Source organism: Prenolepis imparis, unplaced genomic scaffold, assembly GCF_030444845.1.
Source record: "Prenolepis imparis isolate NDT839.2.m4 unplaced genomic scaffold, iyPreImpa1.0 SCAF_7, whole genome shotgun sequence".
Lineage (NCBI taxonomy): Eukaryota > Metazoa > Arthropoda > Insecta > Hymenoptera > Formicidae > Prenolepis > Prenolepis imparis.
In genome coordinates this window covers 16,112,841-16,121,814 of record NW_028141165.1, presented here as the reverse complement: position 1 = coordinate 16,121,814, position 8,974 = coordinate 16,112,841, and positions in this window count along the sequence as shown.

Sequence of the window (8,974 nt, the reverse complement as noted above, 5' to 3'; positions counted from 1 at the left end):
ATTTTCAGGAAGTAACGCAGTTCCGAGACTACGTCGAAGAAGAAGAAAGGGCAACATTCCAAGGCCGAGTCATCGAATTGGACGACCAGGGCGTCTATATCCTTGTCTGTTGGTGGTAAACAAACTGGCGACCGAATTATTTGAGGAAGGAAGACCTGTAAATCTCATAGTCTCGAGCTCTCTATATCATTCATCCGGTCACAACACAACCCTCCGTCCCGTCCCCGTGGGTTAAAGGTATCCTTTTGAGGATTTCTTCTGCGTCAAAAAAAAGATTGACCTTCTTAGAATACATAGAAATAGAAGATGTAGATGTATTAATATTTTCAGAAATGAAGGTATCATCGATATTTTCTTCAAACTGATAATCTTTATTAATACCATAATGTTTCAGTAACAGATCTCTGTATCTATTGTGATTTTTTCGCGTACAATTACATACACATTTGGCTGTAATGTTCTCACCACAAGCATGCATTTCACGCGGAATAGTGTTATATACAGGTGCAGAGGGCATATATGGTTTGCCATTATTATCGAGAGTTTGACAGTCATCCCGAAGCAAAATTTCTAATAAAACAGATTTGTCGTACATGATTACAATGAGACAATTAAAGATACGAATTAATTGTAAAAATTGTGCTGCAAATTTCCGAAACAAAAAAATCATTTAAAAAGATCTTTTTAATAAAACAAAGATCATGCAAATGATGGGGAGAGGTTTAGACAAGTTTCTCAGCATAAACTTTAGCGCAGACTCGAATCTCCTATCCGTAATAAAAAAACAAATCTCCAGTCAGCTGAAAGCGAACATATAGGCCTGTTACGTCCTGTGGACTCCACGATTCTTTTCTTTCGGAGAACGCAAGGAGACAAACATATTCCGAGACAGTTCCATCGTAAAAGTAAAGAATAAATACAGAACTTGAGAAGCAAACAGATCAACTCATAAAATTCAAACTTATAACTCATTATATTCTAAGAAGTTAAACTATAGTCGACAGTTCTCTAAACGAAAACCAACACTAATAAAAATTTAGAAGAAAGACTAACAACGATAACCGAACCTAAACCTAAACAATTCTCGCCTGACAGATCGTCGTTACGCGATATCTGCCTGAGATAAATTCGAGAGGGTAATAAAAATATCAACCTCACTTGACTACAACAAAATCTCCATTGGTCGAAACCTAGAGCCCTAAACAAAAGCCCTAACCAATCGTAGTAATTGTAAAATTAGAAGAGACGCCTCCGGGACCCAGAGCGTCATTGAAAAATTTCCTATTCGTCAGGAAATGTTAATAAACCAATGGAGAGGAGGAGCAAGAAGGTTGATATACCCGCGACATCCCTCGGGAGAGCAGATTTTACTCCGGACTCTTGAGCATAATTTTCCGCACACGACTTATCCGGGCCTCATACTTAGACCTTTTCGGACTTTTCGAACACAATTCATTTAAAAATTCGGCCTCGCTCGAACGCAGATTTCGACGCTCGTTTGTGAATAAAAACAGAAAGTGAGTGCGACAGCGACAGTGAACAATAGTGAGTTCACAAAACCGGATACAGTACAAGCCAGATCTCCACCTTGAGGCGCTTGACTCGACGCAACTCCGTTTTTCGAATTCTCTATCCACGCACCCCATAAGAAGTAAGTTATCAAGTGTGCTACATTCCCACCTCTATACTTAAAAATAATTCTGGGACTTCAATTAAATTATATCTGTTTTCCTTTTTGATTTATTTATTATCCTTGTTTACTTCTAACTCTGAAAAACTGTCTTTTCTCCCTCCATCCTTACCGCTCTCTCTCTCTCTCTCTCTCTTGAAATCACTCTGGATTTCCCGCGATAGCGGAGCAATCCGTGATTTCTTCCATCCCCTTATCTTTTGAAATCACTCTGGATTTCCCGCGATAGCGGAGCAATCCGTGATTTCTTCCATCTCCTCATCTCTTGAAATCACTCTGGATTTCCCGCGATAGCGGAGCAATCCGTGATTTCTTCCATCCCCTTATCTTTTGAAATCACTCTGGATTTCCCGCGATAGCGGAGCAATCCGTGATTTCTTCCATCTCCTCATCTCTCGAAATCACTCTGGATTTCCCGCGATAGCGGAGCAATCCATGATTTCTTCCATCCCCTTATCTCTTGAAATCACTCTGGATTTCCCGCGATAGCGGAGCAATCCGTGATTTCTTCCATCCCCTTATCTTTTGAAATCACTCTGGATTTCCCGCGATAGCGGAGCAATCCGTGATTTCTTCCATCTCCTCATCTCTCGAAATCACTCTGGATTTCCCGCGATAGCGGAGTAATCCGTGATTTCTTCCATCCCCTTATCTTTTGAAATCACTCTGGATTTCCCGTGATAGCGGAGCAATCCGTGATTTCTTCTCTCTCTCTCTCTCTCTCTCTCTCTCTCTCTCTCTCTCTCTCTCTCTCTCTCTCTCTTTTGAACGAACAAATAAGTAATAAAATAACTAACTAAATTATTAAATAATTAAAGTATCAAAATTATATACAAATAAATATATATACATCCCCATTTTTTTCTCTTACAAGAACTCCCAGAGTTATTTTTCAGTAAGAACTCTCCTTGTCCGGTTATTTTATTGTTCACTCTCGTAGTGGAAAATCCAAGGAGACGATCCTCGCGAACCGCGGCTAAATTGGCGCGAAACCGGCGTAATAGGCGGTTGAGGAAAGCGTTGGGTCGGAGTCTGGCTGCGGGCGAAATCTTCGGCTCCTTAAATAATATTAATACACCGACTCACACGGACACAACCAATACATATCACCCTACGGTCTCCTATTTCTTCACCCGAACGTACAGAAACCCCGCTGATTCCGTCCCCCGCTTTCCCTGCTTCTGCAGAACCTTTCGACTCTCCGCGAACTCCTTCTCCTTTTCCTCCCGAACCCGCTATACCTCAGCGGGCCTCTTCCCCTCACTCCTCTGTTTCCTCTGAGGACGCCGATTCTCCGCGGAGCCCTTCTCCCTTTCTTCCCCCTGCTTCTCCCGAACGCCCTGATCCACCTAGATCTCCGTCTTCGGCTCCCTCAACAATCATCCTCGAGGATTCTCCTCCCTCATCCCCAACGTCCTCTGTAAATAGAGAACATCCGGAGGAGTTCGAAGTAGTAGATATCGGCGACGACGATTCCGAAGAATCAGAATCGCCCGCCAAGCTCTCATACGAGCAATTTAGAGCTTGGTTGATAAATCAGCTCCCAGGGATACGAGAAGTCCCTGAGGGAACTTTCACAATTGGTCCAGGCTCCGTAGACCATGAGGCCTTACGAGAATTTTTGAAGATCACAGATAGAGATAACATCGTTCCCTGGTATGTTCCCAAGCGCAGATATCCCCTAGCCGTCCCTGCGCACCTTCTCCTACGAACTTATCCCCCCTCCACCGCCAAAATTACCGAACTAATATGACCCTCACACACAAGATCACGTTCTTATATTTCTATTAATTATTTAATGAAACTATTGTAATTACCAATCGGGACCTTAAAACTTAAACAATAACTTATTTCCCTCTCTGCCCCGATTGATGACCTCCGTACTAATGTATCACCCGCGACCCATACACTCACACTTTCATTAGCGAACATCTCTGATTATTATTAATATTATCATTATGAATAGAATTTCGTTTGCTGCATTATTAGAAATAAATTTATAATTGTAACGTAAATGGTTTCTGTTAATTTATAACCCGTTCCCACTCATTCCCGTAAACGAGATCGCACAAGGTCCCATCCTGCGCAAAAGAGATTAAATTCTCTTGCCGAAAAGGGACCACCGAGCGAACGGCTCTTTAAATAGAGTAAGAGCGACCCTTGCGGTCGTTGACTTATTTGGGCCCAGATGTTCGTTCGACTCGAACAGACGTGCCGCATGCGTTTGTTCGAAAGGTAATTTAGTTACGTCCTTCCTTTCGACTCTTCCTTCCTTGAGTCTGGACGTAACAGGACTCAGCGGCGCGTATCGCAGTATCCCTACATTCTACTTACTCCCCGTTACGAAATCTTATGTTGGTGGAGACATTACAGCCAAACACGTGTAAATAATTGATACTTTTACTTCTGAAAATATTAATACATCTACATCTTTCATTTTTTTGTATTCTAAGGAGTTCAACCTTATCGTATCCGCAGAAAATTAGAGAATAATAAAATCCGAAAAAAAATATAATAATTGCGTTTACTGGGTCTTAAAATCAGGTTGGACTGATATTATAGCAGATAAGTTATGGCAGCAACAAAAACTTTATTGAACTTTTAACTTTAAGAAGCATAATGTTTATTTGGGCGCAGAAGCACGTTGCTATGTATTTTTTCGAGACAATTGTGTAGAATGCGTTACAACTATCGCATATACATTATTCAAGATACCAAACGATAATGTAGATATCATTTTTTAATGTAAAGTCGAAAATATGTTTTGCAAAACATACGACCGAAAAGAAAAGACACCTTAGAGATAAAAGACGTGCAATAATAACTGAGAAAATGATAAAAGAACGAAAGATCGATCAGCGAGAAGAGGCAAAACGTTTAAAAGAATTTGGAGACTAAAATTTTCTGATTTTGCCTTCTTTTGCAGTTTTGCGCAAAGCGAAGGAAGAAGAATTATTAAAGCAATATGGATTAATATTTAATAATCCTGTATTAAATTTATTGAATAATACAAAATGCAGTAAATACACAAGTTCCACTATTAATATTAGTATATTATCTTCTTTTTGTACATTTATTGGACCCCTGAGCAAGAACTGTTATACACGGTAAGATATAAAACAGATACTGAAGCATTCATGACATTAAATGCAACAGGCTGTATAATTAAATGTCAAGCATCACAAGATCCATCAATATTTTTATACCAATGTGTATTTGCCGATAAATCTAGCAGTGTGCCAGTTTTTCAAATGATCTTAGTCGATCACAGAACTATATGATAGCTTTTTTCTTACTGAATATTATTGCTAAGGGTATTTCTGCCCCGCGTATAGTTATAACTGTTGTGCCGCCGTACGGCACTGGGGTTGCGCCGAATGAAAAGGATGAGAATCCTCGGGTCGCACAGGACCCAAGGGGTGTAATAATTAGAAATAAACTCCTTGTATTTCTATTATTTTGAGTTTTCTCTTTATTCTCGCCCTTCTCTCGATTTAGAGATATTCTTACTGTAGTCGGTTGTTAGGTATTAACTGCTTCGTATTAACTCTGATTAATAATTTGATCTATTATTAGCGATTTCGTTACTTCTCATTCAGATCTTAATTTGCGACTGCCCCGCGGGCTGACTCTCGGTCTTTTATATTCTTTTGTTTCTTGAATTTCTTTCAGGAGAGGCCCTTGGAAACAGGTCTCTGATTGGTTAGTAATATTCACGCGTTTTTGTTCTAACTGCAAGCGAAGCAGGTTGAAGTCGCAGGTCTTCGCTTGCATCTCGCGGTTTCCGGTGCTTCGCGCGTGTCTCGCTGCGTTAGCGTTTTCACGCGACGAACGTTTGTCGAGAGCGCTCTTTTATACGTAAAAATATCTTATAATATTCTATAAAAATATTTAGTGAATTCTTATTCCTAATAACTACTGGTTATAGTTCGGGCTATAACATAACCGATTTTGTATATATGCTATTTTAAGGGATGAAAAGTGGCCCCACATGTTCAGTATCTAACTGACATGCGAAGGATCTCGGGTTTAAATCTAGTTCAAACTAACACACCCCATATGCCTGCTGGGAACCTTGTAAAAGGAAGGAGGCGGAATTGATGAGAGGAAGGGAGAGCAGGATGAGTCAGGGAGATGAGGAAAAGAAGGAGAAGGAAGAAGGGAGAAGGGAGATGAGGAACTTCAGAAGGAAGAGGAGGAAAGGAGAGAAAGGTCTTAGTCTAAGATTCTTAGAGTCTTAGATTGTAAGGTTGCTATGGCCAGGGCGAGGAGAAATGGGAAAGAATTGTAAAAATTCGGGAACGCTCCTATCAAAAGCTCCTTGTAAACCCTAAGGGGACACAGTAAACTGACTTTATCCTTTTTATATATGCTATTTTAATTGCGGTTTCGAATATTTTCGCAAAATGTATCGATTTCCGCGATTATTTACATAAATGTTATATGACTGCGGTTATGAAGAATATGAGCATGTATATCAGATTAGACGTCAGTTATCTAATTCGTATGATTGCAAGGTGGAAATGTTTAAAGATCAATGATAAATTATTAATGCGAAGATTTTACCTTCGTTGCATCAGTCAAGCGTATAAGATGTCATCTTTTAAAGAGATATTTTATGGAATCCGTATTAATTGTAGCATTAAGTAAAAGTATTAGTTGTACAATGGATGGGAAGGCATTACTGTCTGATAAACGCATGCCATATTTAAATAAGATTATAAAAGGTGATATTGATAATAAAACAGAAACAGATATATGTATGATGATAATAGTGATGACGAACATTTGGAAAAAGAATCTTTTCTTAACGATAATTACATAACGAAGAAAATTATAACACTGGTTGAGTATAATGGAATAATTCTATTTGGAATTCTGTACAAACAATATCTCAGAAAATTCACAAAATGGTAGTGTTACGGCCTGTGAACTTCACAATTCCTCTCTCTTCCCTGATTTACATAAATTCGCGTTTTACGAAAAGATTAATTATAAAACTCGAAATAGAAAACGTGAGACAGCGATTGTGAAAGAGTCCAACGCCAGACCGATGAAAAACATGTGAGATTAAGAATCTCGAACAAATAATCGATCAACAATTTCTTAATAGATAGAAAAATAATAATGTCGAAATCTTTCGGTCGACGCATGTTGTCAACAAGAACAAAGACCAAAATTAAGAAACTATTACTCATGTAAGTGAGTAATACACGATTGTGCGAGAGTAAAACACAGAAACCTGTGACTATGAGTCACAAGATGCATCCTTGTCCAAGAACTGCCCTTTGGACTACAGGTAGATGGCCTGTATAAAAGGGAATCTCTCAAGAGAAGCGCAGTTAACAATTAACAATCAAGAGTTAAAAGTCAAGAATTAAGAAGTTAATAGAAATAACAAATGACTCTCTCAAATTAAAACATTAGTATTATATTGGCAATAAGAGTCAAACGCAGATATCAGTGCGCAAACAAATTAACTTTATTCAATCAATTTACGAACGTTTCGACCATTTTTTGTGGTCATCTTCAGCGTATCGCTATGAAAATCAATAATTAAAACGCGTTACATTAAATCTATACATTAATAGTCAAAACAAACAACAACTGTCTGAGAACTAAATTTCAACATTAAAAATCGCACGTCACATCGTCGTTATATTTTTAAGATGTCTTATTGACAATTATATTTCGACTAATAACATCATCTCGCCTAACAGTCTTCCTGCTGGTCTTTAAGGTTGACAGACCATCAAGCCATAAGCCCTCAGATCTAGCAAGAATTCTCCAATGCAAAGACGAAAATAAAATATTTTAACAGCAGATTACTTACAGTATGACGTCCATAATCAACTATATAATTTTACACTTTGATTGATACAGAATCGAACATGAAACGGTAGATATTAATTATAACAGTTTCTGTCATTATAAATAGATATGATATCTCCCACAGCCGTTATCAAATGATTGAGCTGTGAGAATGTCTGTAAGGTAATCGAACCATTGTTTATATAATGTATTTATTAGTTTTTTCTCTCAAGGACGTTAAACATTTATTAGTCTTTCAATCGACGAAAGATAAATATCTGGTAAACCTTCCGTATCCGTCTGCAAATTCAAACCATTTACTTGTTTTTTAACAAATATCATTTCACAAATCAGTCTTCTGTAATAATAAGGGTCCCTGATCTAAGATCTTTACATTATCCTGTACATCTGTACATAAGATAGATTACAGGGATTGTAACGCGTCGTATGTGGGACAAATGGGAAGACAATTAAACACCAGAATAAAGGAACATAGAAATCACATTAACAGAAATACCACGAATCGTTCAGTAATCACGGAGCATAGACTGAGTTTCGATCATGATTTTCGTTGGACAATGTAAAGATCTTAGACAGGGACCCTTATTATTACAGAAGACTGATTTGTGAAATGATATTTGTTAAAAAACAAGTAAATGGTTTGAATTTGCAGACGGACACGGAAGGTTTACCAGATATTTATTTTTCGTCGATTGAAAGACTAATAAATGTTTAACGTCCTTGAGAGAAAAAACTAATAAATACATTATATAAACAATGGTTCGATTACCTTACAGACATTCTCACAGCTCAATTTGATAACGGCTGTGGGAGATATCATATCTATTTATAATGACAGAAACTGTTATAATTAATATCTACCGTTTCATGTTCGATTCTGTATCAATCAAAGTGTAAAATTATATAGTTGATTATGGACGTCATACTGTAAGTAATCTGTTGTTAAAATATTTTATTTTCGTCTTTGCATTGGAGAATTCTTGCTAGATCTGAGGGTTTCTTATGGCTTGATGGTCTGTCAACCTTAAAGACCAGCAGGAAGACTGTTAGGTGAGATGACGTCATTAGTCGAAATATAATTGTCAATAAGACATCTTAAAAATGTAACGACGATGTGACGTGCGATTTTTAATGTTGAAATTTAGTTCTCAGACAGTTGTTGTTTGTTTTGACTATTAATGTATAGATTTAATGTAACGCGTTTAGCTTAGACTAAGAATGTATAGATTTAATGTAACGCGTTTTAATTATTGATTTTCATAGCGATACGCTGAAGATGACCACAAAAAATGGTCGAAACGTTCGTAAATTGATTGAATAAAGTTAATTTGTTTGCGCACTGATATCTGCGTTTGACTCTTATTGCCAATATAATACTAATGTTTTAAGAAGTTAATATTCCTGAGAGCCAAAAGCTTTGCTAAAATTTCTCCAAGGCATAATCACAAGACC